Source organism: Rattus rattus, chromosome 3 (genome assembly GCF_011064425.1).
Source record: "Rattus rattus isolate New Zealand chromosome 3, Rrattus_CSIRO_v1, whole genome shotgun sequence".
NCBI classification, from domain to species: Eukaryota; Metazoa; Chordata; class Mammalia; order Rodentia; family Muridae; genus Rattus; species Rattus rattus.
The window spans coordinates 33,476,042-33,498,357 of NC_046156.1; the positions used below are offsets into that span (position 1 = coordinate 33,476,042).

General features: G+C 38.6%; 1 protein-coding gene across 1 annotated transcript in view; it reads left to right on the forward strand.

The window, feature by feature from the left end:
* The first annotated feature begins 8,161 nt into the window (after window positions 1–8,161).
* Window positions 8,162–22,316, forward strand: part of Ugt8 (UDP glycosyltransferase 8) — a 68,734-nt gene continuing 54,579 nt past the window's right edge. The window contains exon 1 of the mRNA XM_032897362.1: window positions 8,162–8,288. The gene's annotated coding sequence lies outside the window, so the exon portion shown is untranslated. The remainder of the gene's footprint in view (window positions 8,289–22,316) is intronic.

A 22,316-nucleotide genomic window follows, 5' to 3' on the forward strand; every position in this document is an offset into this window, starting at 1 on the left:
CCAAACCTTATCTATAACAGTGAAAATAGGTTCTGTTGGAATATATATGATTTCATATTTTTAAGATTAATTTTTGTTATTTTATTTATGTATTTATGTTTGTTATTTATTTATTGTATTTATTTATGTGAAATATATGCTACATGTGAACAGTAGCTTGTGGCTGACAGAAGAGGGTGCTGGATCCCCTGGAGCTGGGGTTTCACGTAGTGGTGAAGCATCTGACATGTACGCTGGGAACAGCAGTTGGGCCTTCTGGTAGAGGAAGAAGCACTCTGATTTGCTGTGCAATCTCTGTAGGCTTGGAAGCTCCCACTTAGCACGCTGTCTAAAACATACTAGTCAACAAGATGTGCTATGCATAAAAGATGTTTCTAGTAGTCATTGCATTTTAACCAAATTACAGCCTTGTTCAACATAACTATCCAGGTTTTTTGTTTCTGTTTTCGTTTTTGTTTTGTGTTGTCTCAAAATGTCATCAATTGCTAACAACCAAATTTGCAGAGAGAAAACAGACTTCTTAGAACAGAGAAATCTTCTAAGAATCACATCACAGGCTCTGATGGCCAGCCTCTCCCAGATTAAATTTGATTTTTATTTAAAGTTAAATATTAAAGTAATAAAGTATTTTTGGGGGCACTTTGACTAATTAATGAAACCAAGCCCAACAAATACCTACTGTCTTTATCACAATTATTATAGACCCTTTCTTTGTATTGTCTCAAGGACTCCTTACCAAGTTACTTATTTTCCAACACTGTCAACAGAAACTTTATTCTGTTTACTGTGGAGTGTCAAGTCTAGGGATGGATTCGAACCATACATCATGACAAGAACATTCCTCTACTTCACGGACTGAGCTCTTGAGCTCGTTTGGTCACTGAGAAATAAGAAGAAATCTACTGAGAAACTTCTAGTAAAGGTATTCCTGTAGTAGAAAGAATAAAGGATAAAATGTTGGTTTGTATCTGCTTCTTCTGTCCTCATGGCTACCACGTAGGCAGCAAAGGCAAACACTGCAACCACAAAAGCAGAAGACACAGCAACCATCACAGAGATGGCTGCCGTGGGTCCACGCACAAGGCTCCAAACCTCCGGGCATCTTCTTAGAAGGGATGAAATTCCTATTGCCTCTGTTATTATTTGATGGCAGTACAGTATCTGTAGATGAAAAAGAATCCTTACTGGTATAAGAGACAGATAGCATGACAGGAGATCATAACATGTATTTTCATAAACTTCAACTATCCTGACTTCATAGTTACCAAAAGGAGATTTACTTCATTCAACTAAGCATGCGTTTCCTGGTGTCAGAGATTGTCCATAATATTGTGCTACGACGTATCTAACACAAGCTTAGTATTTGTTGTGTATTTCCTCTAGTTTGCTTTAAACATTTTACGTTGCCATAAAGGGTCAAATATCCACAATATTGTATGCATTCTTCACTAGTTTGGAAATTTTAAAATCTGCTTCTCCTCTAAGAGATTATACTATTAACTCAGCCTCCTCCTCATAGAGTCTTATGTCCACCTGTATATGCATGCAAGGATAAGAGATACAATTATTGGTGTTTATAAGAAACTCATATTCAAATTACAAGGAATTAATTTAGGAGAAATATCTAGTCAAAGAGTTATGAGTACACAAAGGAAGGGAGAATGCTATAGGACAGCTATCAAAACACACCGGACACTTCAAAGACAGGATTTGAAAAATGGAAACAGAAGTATGTTTTAAAGTCTTGTTTTCTTTCTCCAGCACACGTCTGAGCCAGCACATGTCTGAAATTTTAACACGCTTAATGCTTAGGCACTCATTCAACTGATAGGAAAAAAAAATGATAGTGAATTATTTTTACCCAAACTGCATACATTTGGGAGGATTTTAGTGGAAGACGTCAGTCTACTTGCCTTTTCCTCAGCTTTGATTGTCAATACTGAAAGTTACCTCTTCTTATCATCATATCCTTTTTATTCCTTAAAACTTTTCATGGGGAAATTTAACTATATGCTAATGAGCTTCTATTTTGTTCTTTGTCTTTCTGTCTAACTGATAGGAAAAAAAATGATAGTGAATTATTTTTACCCAAACTGCCCCTCCCCTCCCTTCCTATGAGTGTTCCCTCCCCATATTTGGGGTTCAGTCTAGTAGGATTTTACTGGAAGGATATTCATTGTCTAGTCAGAGTCCAGGGTCTTGTATAGCCTTTTGGCTTAGCTTTGATTGTCATTGTTGTACTGAAAGCTCTTCCACTTTCTCTTCTTATCATCATATCCTTTTTATTCCTTAAAACTTTTCATGGACACCATGACACATGCAAATGTCCAAGTTTGAAACAACCTGTTTAATCCCCCTAACTCTAGCTGCACTGGAAGCCATATGAGATTTGTTCTGTGTCAGGAAGATATTACTCGCTAGGAAGTGAACAGGCCAGATGCGTTTCAGATTTTCACCCATTTCCTCCACATTTTAGCAGACTATGAACCAGATAGTGTTCTGGGCACTAAAGGTATAACAGCAAACATGACCAGATATTTCTGGTTGTACAAATACACTGCCATTTGCTTTTTTTGATCTTTAAAGGTGTGAAGTGAAATCTCAGGGTTGTTTGAGTTTTTATAAAGATGTTGAACATTTCTTTTAGGTGTTTCTTTTCAAGAGAATTCTTTTTTGATTTAGTTAATGCAGATAGTACTTTTTAACCAAATTAATTTTTTTCCTAATCTGTTGGAAAACTAGAGTGTCCTTTGCCTTACCTTTGATTTTATGTTTTGTATTCTTGATCTTAGAGCCGTAAGCCCATTGGTGTTTTGTTTAGGAAATTTTTTTCCAGTGCCCAGGTTCAGAGTATAAATTTCTGGTTTGATGTGGAGGTCCTTGAAGGACTTAAGCTTTGTAATACAAACCAAATGAGAACCAGCACCCTTTGCTTGCTAGCATTGGATGGTTTTGCATGGTGTGTGGGTTCATTTCTGGGTCTTCAATTCTCTTCCATTGGTCTATCTGTTGTCTCTGTACCATATTTTTATAATTAAGTTCAGGGGATAGTTGCCCCCTGTTATTTAGAACTATCCTTGGAATAGAAATTTTCTGTCTAACCTTTGAAGTGAGATGGGGATTGTGAATGTGTTGCTTTTGGTAAAATGGCCATTTTTTACTATAGAAGGCAATCCATGAGCAGACCAGATATTTCTTTACGAATACACTGCCATCTTTTTCTTTTAAAGCCTGAGAATTTTCACAACCAAATTAATTTTGTGATGTTCGTAATGTCTTATGAACACAGAAGATAAATGGTTGTAAAATGTCAGAATGCTTGCCTAGAGAATTTTCTTAGATGTTCGAATTACATCATACTGTTTTATTTTTTTTTTAATTGAGCTTGGGGGTGAAATACATGGGAAGTACATCAAGGTAATAGGTTCTTGGGAATGGAATTCAAGTTGAGTTCCAGAAGATACAGCAGTCTACTTTCATTTATAAATCTATTGAGGAAGAATAACATCTATGTTCATAGTAACTTCCCCCTTCCAGATTCACACTTCCTGCTTTTTCTTTCATGTATTTTGTAAGTGGGCCTGTCTGTGTTATTTCTACTTGAAAACTGGAAAAGAGTGATTTTTTTAAGAGAATAAAAAGAAATCAGTGGGACACTATGTGTAAGAACAGATGGGCTTAATTAAGGAGAAAAACTAGAATGGTCATTCTAGACAAAAGTGTTCTCTATGGTTGACCTAGATGTCTCTGTAGGGCTGGTGGCTTTTCCAAAGGTCTCCTGGTTTCAATTCCCAGCATCCACCTGGTGGGTCAAAACTCCCTGTTGCTCCAATCCAAGTCTGTAAAAATCCTCAGGACTTTTGCAGTCATACATATGGGCAAACTGCCAAGGCACATAAAGTAAAGCATAAATAAATCTAAAAAAACCCAAAATTCAGAAGAGTGAGTTCCAGGACAGGCAGGGCTACACAAAGAAACCCTGTCTTAAAATCTCATCATAAAAACATTTTTGAGATAAAAAACACTGGAGAGGTGGCTCAGCAGTTAAGAAATCTTATTCATCATTCACAACTGGTCAACTGTTAAGCATTTGTGAAGTCTTCCTGGACATTCTTACCCAACTCTAACCTCTATATCCCTTCCTCGGTTTTGTCAGACTTACAGGATGTCTTTGTAATTTGCTGTTTCAGCTGAGTTCCTTTTGCAGCGGGAGATTGGGCTATGTTTACATTTGAACAGGACTGCGGGCACTGTACCTATGGACACTCACTTGTTCATTAGGACCAGAAGGATGAAAAGTTCACTGGAAAAAAAGGAATAGGTTTTATTTTTAGTACTAAGTACTTTAAGGTAGTCAATTTAAAATAGCAGATTATTTTACTATTCCCATAAAGTACTCTTCAAACTCTCTGTTCTTCTTGCCTTGAGACAGACAGAATCTCTTCCAAGACTGCTTGTAACAAGTCTAGCTCACGTTAATCTCTTTTCCCTTCCTTTCTCCTTATGAAGTACCTCATACTTATTAATTACACTTTAATAATCTACACCTATACCATCGAGTATTTTCTTAAGTGTTCGTAAGCTCCTTCTCCCTCTAAATAAGGGCAGGATCCATGAAACACCTTGCTAAAGTTTTGAGATAAATTGTGTATGGTTCTTATCAAACTTTGTGTCAGTTGGCCAATGAACGGATACTAGATAAGTAAAACAAATCTAAAGATTGGCCTCAAGACATGCTTGGAGGTGGGCTGTAGGAAGACTTAGCTCAGGAGTGCCTCAGACTTGTTAAAGAACCTGAAAGAACACATTCTGCTCTAGTGTTCTGCTTCCAGGACTTGAAAAAAATCATTAAATTGCCCTAAAGGCTGGTGTTGTAACTCAACTTGCCTAGCATGTGTGAAGTCCTAGACGAAATCCTCAGTATTGTTAAGATAAAAATCTTCTTCAAACAATGAATAGCCTAGTAAGAGCACCAGTGGAAGGGGAAGCCCTTGGTCCTGCCAAGACTGAACCCCCAGTGAACGTGATTGTTGGGGGGAGGGCGGTAGTGGGGGGAGGATGGGGAGGGGAAGCCCATATAGAAGGGGAGGAGGAGGGGTTAGGGGGATGTTGGCCCGGAAACAGGGAAGGGGAATAACAATCCAAATGTAAATAAGAAATACTCAAGTTAATAAAGATAAAAAAAATGTTCTACAAAGCCGATTAATTCTCCAACTGTTGAGACTATAAATAGATAGCACCAGATTAATGTTTATTAAATAAATGCCAAGGGCTAGGAGCTCTGACCTGTCTTATTCAGGTTTCATTTGGGGTACTTCTCGCAATATCTTTTTGAAATAGATATTGCCACGCTCATTTTTAAATTTTATTTTTACTATTTTTAATTATGTATATTGTGTTTTTTGGGGGGGGTTGGGCACGTGTGTACAGGTCTCCATGGAGTTCAGGAGACATCAGATCCCCATAGAGCTGGAGTTCCAGGGGATTGCGTGCCAACCAGCATGGTTGCTAGCAATCAAACTTAGATCCTCTTCAAGAGCAGGGCACATTCTTAACCTCTGAGCCCAATGTCAGAGCCATTTTATGGGTAAAGAAAACAAGGCATACAGTAGTTTGCAAACACTGCTAATGAATAGGGAACTCAGTTCTATTCTAGGTAGATGTGTCAAAAAGTTAAGTTAATGATTACCATCTAAGATTTTGTTTCTCTCAAGCATTGGTATTTTCCATAGAAATAATTTGAGTCCAAGTCTCTCGAATTATAGCAAGACCTTGAAATTAACAGTTGAATGAACTGATGAATATAGAGTGCGTTAGGCTGGAACCCCTGCTCATCCCTACATCCTGCCCCTCATCCTGCCCCTCATCCTGCCCCTCATCCTGCCCCTCCCCTTTCTCCTACCGGCTTGGAGAAAACACCAGGTTAACTTGTCATCATTCCTCTTCTAGTTTCTGGCAACCAAGAGTGCTCGCCCAGGGGCTCAGGGTTTGACCATGAATGGACACAATCCCAGCTCCTACCTGGCTTACCATCACTCTTCTCCTAAACTCTATAAACCCCCCTTGCTTTAGCCTGGATGTGACTTCACCTGTGAGCTGGGTGAACCCACCTGAGAGCTACCTTCTAGCAAACCTGCCTGTATCTACTTTTTAATCCTGTCTAATCTGGCCTCTATTTGAGTCACTGACGGAGAGAGAATGCCTGTCAGTATGCAGCAATAACGAGGCAAGTTTAATTTACCCTGGCTGAAACTTCCTTCACAGACATGTTACCCAGTGTGACATTTTGGAACCTGAACTGTATGGATGCTTCCTGTTAATTTGAATGGGACCTTGGGGGATGGACTAAACATGAAAACAATGCTCCTTCTCTGAGAAGAAATATCAGACCTCATGCATATCATCTAACTCTCCTGTTGATAATAATAAGTGCCAGTTGCTAGAGAGTTTTAAAATAGAGCATGCTTTACTTTTATAATTTCCTTGTTTCAGTAGCCAGAAGCATAATTCAATTCTAACTTATGAAGGGCATACTAAACTTAACTTGCGGATGCTCTTTCAGGGCTGAACTGTATTAAATAATGCAAGTAATAGCCAGATCATAGATCCAAAAGACACGATCAAAACTACACAAAATATTCTGGAATGCATGTTTCAGAATCTGCAAGTTTGATCAAAATTTTACAGTATGATCCGTTCACATGATTTTATTAGGCATATGGATATGACACAAATTATAGAAAAATAAAATTAAAATTAGTTATTTACTCAATTTCTCATGTCTTTTTTTTTATCAAGAAGTTATATACACTTTATCGGGACAATGACTTGCAATGGGAGCATGACATTTTAGAAAATAAAGCTTTTAAAGAAGATGCTTATATTCTCTATTGATTATCTGTTATGTTTGATACTTGTTTCCACTTTTTCTAGTGCAATTTAAATAAATAAATAAATAAATAAATAAATAAATAAATAAATACACAACTGTATTAAGCTCCTTATTTCAACTAAGGAGATTTCTAACTTACAAAAGTAGAAAAGTGCATTATCTCCTTTGAAATACGTGTGAGTTTTGGGCACTACAGTTGTTAACTAGACTTAATAAGAACAATGAAGTGTATATTTTTCCTTTATCATTACAGAAATTTCCATTTTTTGAGGGCCAAGTCCCAAACCTGACTCTCAAGTTGAAGTAAGGAAATAACATTAATGGCACCCTGTCAATCTCCGAACATTTTTAAACACAAAATTTACATGGAAGTCTTTTAAGTTCTGGACTTGAGGCTTGACCTGAATGGTGCTTTTCAGAAAGTTAGACCATATGTTATGCTACTCAGTTCATGTATGTATATGTGTATATGTAAATTTATATATGGTGTGTGTGTAGAAAAGATTGCCTAACAGGTTCCGAATTTAAGCAAAGGAACTTTTCCTGTTTTCTGAAGCTGTAAGCCTGCTGTTGACACTTAAAGGGATTGACCTCTGGTGTCTGGGGTACCAGAGGCTTCAAGCAACTTGGGTCAAGTTGTTTGTTGACGTGGACACCAACTTGAGTAACCATTGCTTCAAACACTTCCAGTCAGAATAAGGAAGCCAGGACCCAAGCAGACAAAACTTTAAAAGGCCGGGTCAGAAGAAGCTTTTTCCTGGCACCCTTGGCTCCCGTTTTCTGGACTCTCCAGTGAACACAGCGTGCGCACAGTCCTGCCATTCTCCCCACCGAACGAGCGGCTCTCTCGGGCCAACAGACAGGAAGTGGAAGCCGGGAGACCCGGCACTCCACTGGCCCCGCTCCTTTCCAGCGCCTGAGGGGGAAAAAGCGGCAGACGAGGAGGAGGAGGCTGGGCGCAGGCGCGTCTGGAGCGGAGACTTTGGTGACAGGTGCAGCCTCGCAGCAACTCCGCTCGCCGTCGAGGCGCGTGCGCAGCGGTGTCCGGGCCGAGGCTGCGCGCGGCCAGGAGGTTTGAGTGACGGCTGGGGGGCGGGGAAGGGGAGTCGGGGGCGCGCGCGGCCCTGGGCGCGCTCCCGCTCGGGAGCCGCGCGCTGAGGAGGGGGGCGGGAGCGGGGGCGGGGCGCGCGGGCCCCGCGGAGGAGCAGGCGCGCTGCGGCCCCGAGGGAGGGCACCGCGGAGCATCGCCTGCCCTAGAGCGCCCGTCTTAAGCTGGCAGGCGCGCTGCAGCTTCCCTCACGCCCAGCCTCCGAGGGCGACGACGCGCGCTCGCTCCACAGACACCGTCCCGCGGCAGAGGCGCTTTCCAACTCCCGCGCCGCAGCCGAAGGACGCGGTAAGCGGCGGGCGTCGGCAGGGGCACAGGGACGGAGGGCTCCGGGACACAGTTGTTCTCCGCCCGAGGTGAGGGAGCGCTCGCGCCCTCTGAGGCGGCCGGCGTGGGGGCTGTGGAGAGTTAGGGCTTGTCACCTTGCGGGGTCCCATGGTGGCGGGAGCAGATCAAGGGGGCGCCCACCGCTCCGGACGCGGGACCTTGCACTTGACTTGAGGCAAGGATGGGCGCCTGCAGCCGCCGCTTGCAACTCTCCGGCCCGCCGCGTTCCGGCTGAGGGTGCCTGAGGGGTGCGCTGGGGAAGGGACGGTCCCCGGCCGCGCGCACACGCGGGACCTTTTGGTGACCGCAGCAGTGGACAGAAGACAGCACGGTCGCTCATGGCCCGGGGAAGGCGGACGGGAGTGCGGGGAGAAGGGGACAAGCTGCGGGCTGGCGGGCCGGGGCCGCGCGGGGCAGTCGCCTGCTCCTAAGGAGCCGCTTGGCCCGGGATGGGCGCTGCGGGGTTGCAGGCGGAGAGCGCGGCGCTGAGCGCTCGAGGGTGCAGTGCGTCCGGGCAAAAGGACGCTCGGAGGTGTCTCCTGTCAGCACCTGACCTGTGCGCTCCCGGGCATTGGCTTTGAAGGCTTCTAAAGTTGGGTACCAAGAACGTGACGTTCCGCAGGACTTAGGGACAGGGGTCACTGCTTCACCTGTACTGAGATGCTGTACCGAGGCGCACAGCAGCTTTTGGAGTTCTGAAGGGCATGGAGGGACCGAGTGCTCTGAGTCTCAGAAACTCAAGAAAAGGTGGAAAACTCCTCTGTTGGGGGAGGAATAATCACAAGGGAGGAAAGGGGTGACTTTCTCAACCTCCGTAGAGCCTCCACTGTTGTGACACAATGTCATGCTTTTATTTCATAAGGCTGTCCTCTTAAAAGATTCAAAGGAGAACACTAAGTTTTGGGGTTTTTTTGTTTTTGTTTTTGTTTTGGTAATCCTAGGCTGTTAAGTTGTACAACTTTGTTTAAATTAATGTCAGGAATGTGTTGTGGTTTGGCTAGGTTCCAAATATGCCCTTGTTTCTATCTATAATGCCACATTCCCCCCAAACAAACCAATACCCACTTGAATGCAGGCTTCCTAACCCGTGAGCCTAGATTAAAAAAAGACATTTGTTAGAAAAAGTCTAGAAATTCTTCCTTAATCAGCATTCTAATAGCATTAAGGGTCACGCATTGTCCCTAGGCTTTTTTTTTTAATTAATTGAAAAAAATGACACTTAAGCAGGTGATAAAAAAGAACAGAACTTGTGTTAATCAAATTAACTGTGAGTCTGCAGTTTAATTTTTCCTGAAGAATCAGTTTCTTGTTAGCTTGAGGCCTTCCTATGGTCATGTCTGCTCAGCAACTCTTAACTCTCCTAGATGGTGAATAGATCAGCACTGTCTGATGGACCTGCCATTGGCAAGGTTAAGTGCAAATCTAGTGTTGTCTAATCTATCCATGTAGGAACATTTTTAAACTATAGGCAAACAAACAGTGTCTTCCCATTTAGAACAACAGCTCATACAACTGGCCTTTTTCTACTGTAGATAATTGATCTCTTTGAGTCCAAACTTTACAGTTTTGTGTTTATACTCATACTTAGAACACCTGTTATAATAAACAAATTCAGTAAATGTATTTTAAGAGATTTTGTAAGATTTGATTTTGATAAGAGTTGTTTTATAGTTAAGATTGCTAGTTATTTAAATTGGGACATTTCAAGATACCCATGGGCAGTTCTGTTATGAGTTTAGTTATCATTTAAAAATTGCTGTAAAACTTACCATCAATTCTCAGATACCTTTTCAGAATAATGTATAGACCTGCATATCAAATAATGCAATTTTACTGATTAATTAATTCTCAATTTCCAGAGCACACCTGAAAATTACCAAGTGGGTACTATTGTTTGCTTATACAATGTATATTATTATGACAATATGTGAATTGGTGCTTATTTTCATACAAATATTTTCTGAGTTACCCCTACAGTATTAATAACCAGAACTTCAAAAAAGCTAAAATAAGCATTTTGCAAACCTTGTTCTGTCTTCAGAAGTTACTGGATATGTCTGCTATCTATCTATCTATCTATCTATCTATCTATCTATCTATCTATCTATCTATCTATCTATACATCTATATGTCTTTCTATTTATTTATGTGGTGTCTGGGTGTGTTTCTAAGTGTGAATCTATAGAGGACTGACAGTACCATTTATTGAGGCATACTGAACTATTTTGCTTGTAGTTCCTGGCCTTTGCCTGCTGGGTTGAAGTACTAGAATGGAGACAGAGGTACCATTCTTCTTTATATGCTTTGTCTGGGTCCCCTTTCTGTTATCAGCTATCACTTTCTGCTGCTGTCAGGCTGGAAGTGGGTCCTGATGCTGTATTATCCATTGCAATTTTTTTTGTCCTCTTGAAATGGTGTATCTATTGCCAAGTACAAAGCCCACAGATTCTGTGACAGATAATTTTTGTTCATGTGCTCTTTGCTGTACTATGGGACTCAATGAGATTCTCAGAAGAGTGATCTGTATATGAAAGATATTAATGTGTTTATATATAGAAAATTTTTAGAAGAGATCTTTATAAGAATATCTTCACTTTAGACAATTTGGCTGTTTATTTTTTAAATTAAATCAACACTTTTATTTTTATTTTTATTTTTTTACTTTTTTAAAATGTGAGCCTGGGTTATTTTTCTTTCATGTACTTCTTTCTACCATTAAAACTCATTAACTTGGTGTAGTGTTAATAGTTCCCTATCCTGGAAGCTAAATAAAAGTGTAATTTGAGAGTCCTGCTAACCATACTGGATGCTTGTTAAATTATTTAAATGTTACTTTGCATACCTGCCTAAGGAGGAGCTACATAATCAAATCAGTCTGAAAGTCTATTAGTCTTGAAAACAGTGGTAGTCATATGGTCTTATTGTGAAGCATTTCATGAACGTATATTCTTTCCTCCATCAAGTATTTAGTAACAGCATTACAATCTGTACACTAAGATTAGGCTACTGAAGTAGTCTAAGAGGGAAATCTACTAGTACATAATCAAGAACTATGGGAACATTTGTTTTAAGTTATGGGGAATTACAGTATCTTGACATTTAAACAACAGCTTAATACACTATAACATGTATTGCACACCTGAGACAAAGTAGGAAACTAATATTAATAAGAAGAGTACTGTCATTTAAATGCTGTGGTAGAAGAGTGATCAGAGTGTCTGAGTAAGGATTTGGGAATGGCTAGTTCTCGATTCAGGAAAACTTGAAAGGATTCCTGAAAGGGGACATGAAGTCTAGGGTAGCACAAGTAAGATTCTGCATGTTTGTTTGACTCCCTGAGGGGTGTGGTTCTCTCTCTATGCAGAATTGCTTTTAAAAGAGGTATGATGTGGTGAAAGGTCAACTTTGTAGCAGTCTAGAGTGATGGATCTCAGACATCTAAGACAGGAGCAGCTGTTAGGTATTGGGATGACCTTGGTAAGAGGATCTAACTTGGTAAGTGTTACTTGAATGAAGGAGAGTGAGTACCAGTACCAAGGTAATTAATTACACAGTAGACTCTAGAAGAGTGGATGGTGGATATGATGATAGAATATGGGAGAAGACTGGGATAAGAGTCTGATTTGAGAAGCAAAGGTGTCAGGTTCAGCTTGGGCCGTACCTAGTCTGAGGTGCTGTAAGTCCATTATAGATGTGCACTCAGTGAGTCATTAAACAAAGTTTGGAGAAGACAATTCTTGGTTAGATAGTAAATCGGTAGTTTAATGGGTGGATACATGAATAACACATAGAACATACTTGTAAATGTCGAAAGTTTGTGGACTTACCAAGGTACCAAGGAAAGGTACCCAGATTTAGGAGGAAAATAGGCAGCTGGGGAGAACAAATTTGACAACTGGTTTGAGAAACAGGGAATAACAAAAATGAGGTGGAAAACAAGAGGGTGGGGCAGGATAAGGGGGAAAGGAGAGAACTCTTAAGAAGTAAACCTTCGGGAGACAAAACAAAGAGTATTAGACAGTTCTGTTCTGCCCTCACTCAGGTTCTCCTGTGTTTGGGGCTTTTAGTTTAGTTCCTATCTTTAATCTGCAAAATAGGAATCAACACATTTGCATTATAAGACTTCTGTGAGAATCAAAGACAGTGGGTTTAAGCACAGTGCCTAGAAGGCTACCTATTAATTTTAATGAAGACAGACCTTGGATTTCTGATTAGAAGACCCATAGTGAGTTTTACTTTACAGAATGCTACCTGGAAAGTTTTTTCCAAAAACATTTATAAGGTGATCAATTTATAATATTTTACTTGAGAAGCTAATGGAATTAACAGACATTTAGAAATTGGAACAGAGAAGCGAGCTCATCCAGGTCCTAGATGGCTTGGCTATTTCCTCTTTGAAAATCTCTACCCACATTTTCTGCTATCAGTACCTCTCTTTGGCAGAGTTGACGTCCCATGACTTTTTTCCTGCTCTGCTTACCATACAGTACACAGTTCTATTAATTGCAAATAGTAGAGAACTATATGATTTCAGTTTAAGGTTTTTTTCTATTCCATGTTGTCTACAAACTTAATTTTTCCTCATTTGATACTTACGGTCTTTCTTAGTACTCCCTTAGAGAGACAGCTAATCCAAGTTGAAGTTTGCTTAGAGAGGAATGTTACATGTAGATAGGCATTAAGCCAAGTTGAAATTTGTTTAGAGAGGAGTGTTAAATATAGATAGGCATTAAGCATTGTATAGTCGCCAGAGCAAAAATGCTAGTTTTGAATTGATGAGCTGTGTGGTATCTAGGATAGCATAGGTCAGTTGCTGGGCAGTTGCCTAAGTTTTAAAATATTTTAGTAGATGGGAAGACTGTATAGTAGGGACATTTGGGAGATCTTCATTATGGCCTTAGATACTTTATGTGAATTTTCAATGCATAAAGTATTTTCAACGTTCTGTCATATTTTAACTATTATACTAAGTATACCATGTTTTAATAAGAGGAAACTATGGGACTAATATTTCTTCAAGTGAAAAAAAATTCCATTGTATGCCCAAGTATTAAAAAGTAAAATTATGTGTGCAAATTTGCTACACTTTCTGTAAGATTTTCTTTATGTTGAGTAAATTGAACCATATGGATTTTAAGATTTCAAAAGACCTGAAGGTTATAGGACAAATATTTAACATTTATAAAAATACTTGTAAAGGCTAGGGAGATAGTTCAGTAGGGTAAGCATTTCTTCCACAAGCCTCAGCTTGAGTTCAGCTTGAGTTCAGCTTGAGTTCAGCTTGAGTTCAGATCTTTAGAATGCACCTATACCCAGAAATGGGACTGTATCTGCAAGGCCAGCATTTCTATGGTGAGATGGGAAGGAGAGAGGAAAGAATCTTGGGTACTCACAGGCTATCAAGCCTGATGTACACAGTTACAAAATAACAAAATCCAAACTAAGAGACCTTATCTCAAACAAGGTGGAAAGAGAAAGAGTTGAAATCCAAGGTTGTCCTCTGACCTCCACACATGCCAGGAACATAGACACACATACATTACACTACATGTATACAGAACACAGATTTTTAAAATAATATAGTTGATATTTTTCTATGCTAAACACCTTTTGAATAATATAAATCCTGTTTTCAGTAAAATAAAATGTAGCTGATGATTTAAAAGTATCTCATATTTTAAATAAATAAACTAAAGGACATTGCTATTCAGAACAACAACAAAGAACCATGGGAAGAATCCTCTTTGAGTAACCTATTTGAAATTCAAAGCTTGTTATTCTGCTTAAGTACACACAATAAAAACACTTGGGCACACCTCTATTATTGAATGTAATTCAATCATCAGATTTTTTTTTACAGTCTTTTTGTATAGCACAACAGATATCGGATTTGTAGTCCTCCATCCTCAGCTTCCAGAATACTGTGTGTCCCCACACTTAGCTCAGTTATAAAATTTGAACACCGTTTTAAATAGTCTTACTATTATTCTACACCATTACCATAACAATATTGATAATGTAGAAGAATAGCAAGAGGAATTTTTTTTTTAATTTCTGGAATGACATAATGAGTATGTACTGAGGTCTTAGTGTTCTGAGAGACCTGCTTAACACTGCAGGTTTTGTGAAACTTTCCCAAAGAAAAATGGCCTGTGTGCTTTCCATAGCTTTATTGTCCACTTGGTCTTTCTACTGAGTAGAGCTTAAGAGCAAACTAGTCAAACAGGTTTGCCTGTTTATTTGACAGGGATGGGGGAAGCAGGGAAAGGATATACTTTTATGGATAAGGGCAAGGCTGAAACTATTTTAAGGAAACTAATGCTAATCACTAACTCTGTTTTCTCCTGACTTTGAAAATGTTAAGAATATGTTTAATAGAGACATGATTAGGGTAAGGAAATCTAGAAGGAGAAATTAGAAGCAGTGAATAAGATCTAAGTGAGGAGGACAGAGAAAGTGAAAACCGTATTGGAACAACGTTCAAAGAGAAGCAGCTAGAGTCTGTGTTATGCTTTCTGTGAGCTGGCTGTGTCACACAAAGAAGCCAAGAGTATTGATCTGGGGATGAATGCAATTAAAGCAAAGACTCGCCTGTGGTATTGGCATCCTATGTGGGGCCCTGTCATCCCAGAACTGAGCTATACTAGGGATATTTGTGAGTGGGATGTAGCTCAGACTCTAGCCTTATCTTAGAAGTGATAATTATATTTTAGGAGAAAATAAAATACTATATTCATACAGATTTTTGTTTTGTTTTTGAAACAAGGTTTCATGTAGCATAGGCTGTTTGGAACTCACTAAGTAGTAGAGGATAACCTTGAATCTCCACTTCCCAGAGAGCTAGGATTAAATGAATATGTATAACTATCCCAAGCTAGCTTATTTGTCTTTCTGTAGTTTATAAAAACTGTTACATGTATGTTCTATCACTGTATTCTTGACATGCCTCAGGTATATTGCCAAGAAGTAGTAGAATTTTACTATAAGCATGATGTGAGAGTTCAGAGGTTTTTTTTTTTTTTTGTTTTTCTTTTTTTCTTTCTTTTTTTTTTTTGGAGCTGGGAACCGAATATTAGGCCTTGCGCTTGCTAGGCAAGCGCTCTACCACTGAGCTAAAATCCCAACCCCCAGAGTTTTTAAGTTACTTTTGGGAGTGACCAGTAAAGTCTCTTGCTGAGAATTATGTACTGGAGGTATACCTCATTTTCTGAAATCCTTTCATAGTCTGGTGGAAATTACGTGATAACATCTCCTTTAGGCCCCACCATCATGTCTGTTCCTTTCTTCCTTGCTGAAGGCTCACACTCTGCTCTACAACAGTGTTCTTCATCTGTGTTTCTGGGTATTTTTCTCTGTATATTCTGGGCAATTTTCAAAATTAGAAAAAAAAAACTGCATAGGTAGCAATGAATAGCCTAGTAAGGGCACCAGTGGAAGAGGAAGCCCTTGGTCCTGCCAAGACTGAACCCTCAGTGAATGGGATTGTTGGGGGGAGAGCGGTAATGGGGGGAGAATGAGGAGGGGAACACCCTCGTAGAAGGGAAGGGAGAGGGGTTAGAGGGATGTTTTCCTGGAAACCGGGAAAGGTAATAACAATTGAAATGTAAATAAGAAATACCCAATTTAATAAAGATGGAGAAAAAAAATAAAATAAAAAATATTCTCAAACCTTAACTCTTTTTCTTCAATCTTTTGGTGAGGGTTATTCAAGCTCAACTGTCTTTCTCTTTATGAATATGTGGTCTGGAGTTCCAGTTATGTCATCTTTTCATCAATTCTCTGAAAAACTTAAAGTGTTCAAACTCAACTAGCAAACTATGACTTGTACCCTGTCTGCATCAGCCAAGTGACAGATTTTGAAGTTACCTCTGAGTATCCTTCTTTTGTCTCACTTATTAGTCTGTATCGCTATTCTATTCTATCTTCTTAATAAAGCCCTCCCTTCACATTGCTTGAATCTTTCATTCAAGTTGTACTGCCTTTGTGTATTCACTTTCCAACTGTAACACATCATTGCTTCTCTCCTACCCTTGCCTTGGCTCCCATATCATTACGATCTGCTTACTTGATGAGTATCCTTTACTTTCTTTCAGGGCCATTTGACTGTGCCCTTTATTTTCATCCGAACCAAGTCTTTAGCCAACGTTCATGCCTACACATTTTTTAGCTATACTCTGAATACCCTTATGAGACTTAGAGCATCTGTCCCTTTGGGTATTTGCTTTGTGACATTTCAGTCGTAAAGTGCCCTAGCTTTCTATGGAAAGGTAGGCTATAAGGAGAGGAATGAAGTGAAGAGAACTGGGGAATAGAGATCAGGAGAAAGACACACACACACACACACACACACACACACACACACACACACAGAGAGAGAGAGAGAGAGAGAGAGAGAGAGAGAGAGAGAGAGAGAGAGAGAGAGAGAGATGTTGGGACTATAACCAAAGACTTTACCTTTGTGCTAGACAAACATTTTATCATTGAACTAGATCCCCAGTCTTTCCTCTGTAATTTCAAATATTCATCTAACAAGTTTTTGACCTTAAAGTCACACTTCAGATTATTGTATCATTAAACTTATTTTTTTTAAAACTTTACTCTGCATATATTGATGAAAGTTTAACATTTATTTCTTTCTACCTTCTCCCTCTAAAGAAAACATAGGTCCATATACCATGTTGGATAAACGGTTCACACCAAAGATGCCATATTCAAACATCATTGAATGTTATTTTTTTTTAGCCCCACACAAGGTACTGAAGGAAGAAAGTAGTCCTAGTTTTTTGTATATATGTTGATACTTTTGCTGTTTTCTCCCAGGCTATGTCATTCAGACTTGAAATGTTTCTTTCTTTGGATTTGGAGACTTTCTGCGAAGAACTCTTATGTATTTTGAAGACCTCTTTTCTACATAGCTAGTCACAGTGGGAGGTCTTATCCATAGAAAAGTCAAGTCACAGAAGTCTTTATACAGATCACATTCATGTATGAATATTTCCCCTTGAATTTATGTGGTGCTTCTTATAGGTCAGTGTGTAATTCTAAGTAGTTTCCAAATAATTCTAAAGGAGGCTAATAACAAAAATAACTAGCAGTAATTAAATGGACTTGGTTTTAGTTTCATATTTATTTTTAAGGGTAAGTGTGCCCAGTGTCAAATATACCTGAAAGAAGACTTGGGAGCCTTCTAATTCCCTCATCTGGACTTTTTATAATTGCTGCAGATGTTGAAAAGTTACCCAGCTGGGGTGTTTTTATTTTTTACCCTCTTCCTTTGTTCTACGTTTCTCTCTTGGTAATTACCAAAATTCCCTTTTAAAATGAACCCCCTTCTGTTTCTTTCTGAGTAGCGCAGTAGTAGATGGGATTAAAGATGTAGTTTAAGATTTAGACGAAATTTTAATATATTTTAGCCCAGGATAGAAAGGAATAAAAGAGAGAAAGAAAAGCATGAAATATGAAAACTATTTAAACTTACACAAGTTACCTGTCTATGAATCAGGAAGGTCCCGTAGGACCTCAAAACAATCCAGGTTATTGGTATTACTCTTAGCTGCCTACCACAGATAGATGGCAGGGCGCTATTGCTACAGATACTACATAGTTTGATTATAGGACATAGAGAAATCAGGCTGGAAACAACTAGGAACCCCCCCCCCAGACTAAACTAGTGTTCAGGCTACTAAGAAAGAGAAGACATCAGTGGTTCCATCCTGGTTCCTGTGGCAACCTGAAAGGCAAGATGTCTGCACTGATATAGTAGTGAGAGGCCTGTGACCAAGAGCTCTCTTGATTGAGTTTGAGGTCAGTTCCACAGAAGGAAATTCATACTTGTTACTGCCAACATTCTCAAAACCTATGGATAGGGAGGTTCTAGACTCCAGCAAGAACCTACTGTTGCTTTGATAAATGCTCATTTTTGTCATACTGCTTTATAAATCCATAAACTTGTGCTACTCTCAACCTTGTTCAGAGTAGCTTCTTATTGCACTGGGCAAGGTTAATGCACAGATTAGTAGCTATCCAGAGTGCTGAGAATAATGACTGCAAGTTCTCAGGCGTAGTGGGGGCATCTGTATGAATTCCTTATCTACAGGGCTCATGGAACACGGTGGAAGAGGGAACAGAGGTAGAGAGTGGGAAAGAATGCTATGAAATGTCCTTTGTTTATGATATGGTTGTAGCTCATATGAATTTACCTGTTTGCCAAGATGAAGCCAGACAAATTCTAGAATGGGTGGAGGAGGGGCCTCCCAAAACTCCAGCTGTAGCTGAGGAGATCTTGGAAGTTGGTGGCTATTGGGTGGAGAGTAACTTTTCTTTAGGGGAGAGGGAGTGGCCATTGGTAGGTTGGTTGCTCATGCCCCAGTGGATAGTACAGATAGCCAATACTAATTGGACTAAATGATTTTAAACAATAACAAAAGCAAAAAGTGTTATGTGTCATTTTGATCATTCTTAAAGGCCTGAGGGGTAAGTATTACTTAAAAACAGTTATCCTTTAAATAAGGATTCCATTTTGGAATGTTGTTCCAATGTTTTAAACTGTACAATACATATAAACAAGCTCTTCTGAGTATCATTGCTTTGCTCCTTTCTCTTTAATCTGTGTATTATCCTTTTGGAGATAAAGTTCTTCTCTTTCTTAGGGAGTCCTTATGCCAGATCCTACTGATGAGTTCACGGCTGGGTGGTAGGGTCAAGAACACGGCCTGAGACCTGTTGTTGGATCCTTTATAGTAGTTATGCAGCCTTTATGGACCCTGAACATTTTCTGCTTTCTACATACATACATACTACATACATACATACATACATACATACATACATACGTACATACATACATACATACATACATACATACATACATACACACACAGTGAATGCACACACATATAATCTATATCTATATATGTGTACATATGTATATGTATACACACATTCTTTAGAGGCATTGTTCCTTTTTCTATACAGGCCAGAATTTGGATTCATTTATATTTAGTACTTAAATTGGGACTCCAGTTTATTTTTAGATGAAAATATTATAAATATATTTTGAATCACTTTACAGAAAATAGTTTAATTATTGTGTTAAAGTATGTTTACATTAGTTTTGCAAAAAGAGTAGTGATAGCAGTGGAATGTAAAAGACTGATTAGCACATGTTCACTGTGGATATATATATATATATTTGTATAATATATGTAATATATATATATAATATGTTATATTATATATAAAATAATGTGTATAATATATAATAATGTGTATATAAATATATATTTGTATAATCTTAGATGCATAAAAAACACAAAACTACACATGTTTCCCTGTTTTAGTAAAGGAACATCAGAGAAGGGCATTGTGTCTTTTGAGTAACTTGCTCAAGTCCTTGGTCCCTGGGCATTCATATAAGTTTGCCATTTTTCAATCAATTTAAGAAGTGTATGAGGAACTTCTCACACTGCCTGTGTTGGGATTTTATGAAAATAGGCAAGTTTCTTATTCATTTACTAGTGTAGACTTTCATGGAATAAAATACAGAAATACCTAGAATTCAGATTTTAGGTCAATAAAAACCTATTTAGTAATAGGAAATAAAAGATATTTTTGAGAAGTAGAAGAACAAGTCCCATCCATTCCAATACATTTCTGTAACATTAAGAATTTCCAACTAGGGCTGGAGAGATGGCTCAGCGGTTAAGAGCACCGACTGCTCTTCCAGAGGTCCTGAGTTCAGTTCCCAGCAACCACATGGTGGGTCACAACCATCTGTAAAGAGATTCGATACCCTCTTCTGGTGTATCTGAAGACAGCTACAGTGTACTTATATAATAAATGAATAAATCTTAAAAAAAATAATTTCCAACTAATTGCTAACTGGAAAGACTTTACATGTGTAGAACTGAGTTTGACCTAGGTTTCCTGCTGTATTACACAAATAAATAAATAAATAAATAAATAAATAAATAAATAAATAAATCCTAAAGAGATACTAATATGTAGAAATCCATGATAGATTGGGTTAATGTGTGAAAACTTATCTCAAAACAAAAATTATTGTGGACTATTAGATTGAAAACGATCAAAGTTACATTAATCCCTAGGGGACAAGGACTTAAATAGGTTCTTCAGAAGACCCAATGCATTTCTCTGATTTTCATTTACTTACAGTGAATAATTTCGTGATTTTTATGCATCTGATTATATCAACAAAATACTAATTAAAGAACTGTAAAAAAGTTACACTACAACATTTTAAAACATAAAGCATGCTTTAAAAATTACAAATACTTGTTAGAAATTGAAACCTTAGTCTCAGTTAATTTGGGAACTTTGCTGTTTGCTTAAGGATGGAGTCAGACTCAAAACAAATAATTTTTGTTTGCTGGATGTTGATCACATGCAGAGGCATGGAGATAATTAACACAAAGCTGGTCTGGTCTTAGAAGAATTGTAGAAAAGAAACCTAAGTCTTTAAGATGTGTGTGGGGGGGAGGGGACTGAAAGGGACGGCAGTTAGTTATAACTAGGACATGATAAGCATTCAAAGTAAAATACAAAAGAACATTGTTTTTAACTGTTCTTTTTTAAATCATGGCCACTGATTCTCAGAAAATGGCGTTTGAGTCAGTACTTCCACCATATTCTGAGCACATGCTAAAAGCTAATCTAATACCAGATGTGTGGTTGGCTCAGATTTCCATGTAGTGAAAATTGGTGATCATTTTGAGATGAACAGCTTGGCTCAGATTTCAAGACTGTATTGATCAACATTAACCTGCTTATTTTTATAACTTAAACTTATGATATAATACTTCCACTTATTAATTGGTTGTATAGTCTTAGTTCAGTTAATACATGCATTGTCATTATTTTGTCTAAAACCTGGTATTTGCTGTCGTTTTGTAGACTTTGCTCTAATACTGTCTTATAGTTACCCAGTAGAGGTAGTTGTTCTCAATTTGTCATCACAGGAAAACAGGAGCAGAACAAAAATGTTAAAACCTGGACCTCAGATGGACATGATGGTCCCTGTCTTTAATGCCAGGACTTGGCAGGCAGAGGCAGGAGTATCTCTGTGAGTTCAGAGCCAGCCTGGTCTACAAAGTAAGACCAGGACAGCCATGGATCTCTGTCAAGGAAAAACAAACAAACAAAGCCAAATAAAACAACAACAGACCCTGGACCAGGTTTCCAGAAATTCTGTGAAAGTGATTGTGGCAACAATCAAGATTTTAGCCATCTTTAGCTTTTAAAAGCATCTCAGTGTATACTTAGAGTTGAACTGTAGCCACATGCTTAAAGATTGGCTATTTATCAAGCCAGTTAAAACATTACATATTAAGTCCATTGGTACTTAAATTATTTTAAGCAAATTGTCCTCTGTATTTGTGATTGAAAATAATCTGCTTCCTCATAGGTTTGCGTTGGTGACTGCTTGATCATGATCTAGTCTTGGCTGTTTTAGGACTGGTAATTTGTTGGATAGATCCTGGCCTATGTTGACAGTGTACTTAATATAAGATAACAGCAGTCCCATGTCCCTAGGGAAATTACTTCAGAACTACATAGATTGGGGCTCCCACAACTGATCTGTCAATGCATTATTTGTCTTTTAACATGTCTTATGAACTATACGTTCATACTGAAGAGTCTACGTAACTTAAATTTGGAAGTCAACTTGAATTAATTTCTCATCTGTAAATTTAGTACTCCATTGATTGATCTTAACTGTTTTATGAACCAAATGATAGCTTATCAATTTTGTTAAACTCACACCTATTACTTCCTTTCCTTTTTTACTCCCCCATCAACTAACACATGTAACTTATTTTCCTAGATCTTTCTAAATTTATTCATAAATCCAGGTTTGGGCAAATTTTGTAACAGTAAAGCATTTTCAAGACCTTCCAATTTGGTAGTGCCACTTTGTAGTTTAGATAATTATGCTCAGAGAAATAAAATACTTGGTTTAATTTAAAAGAT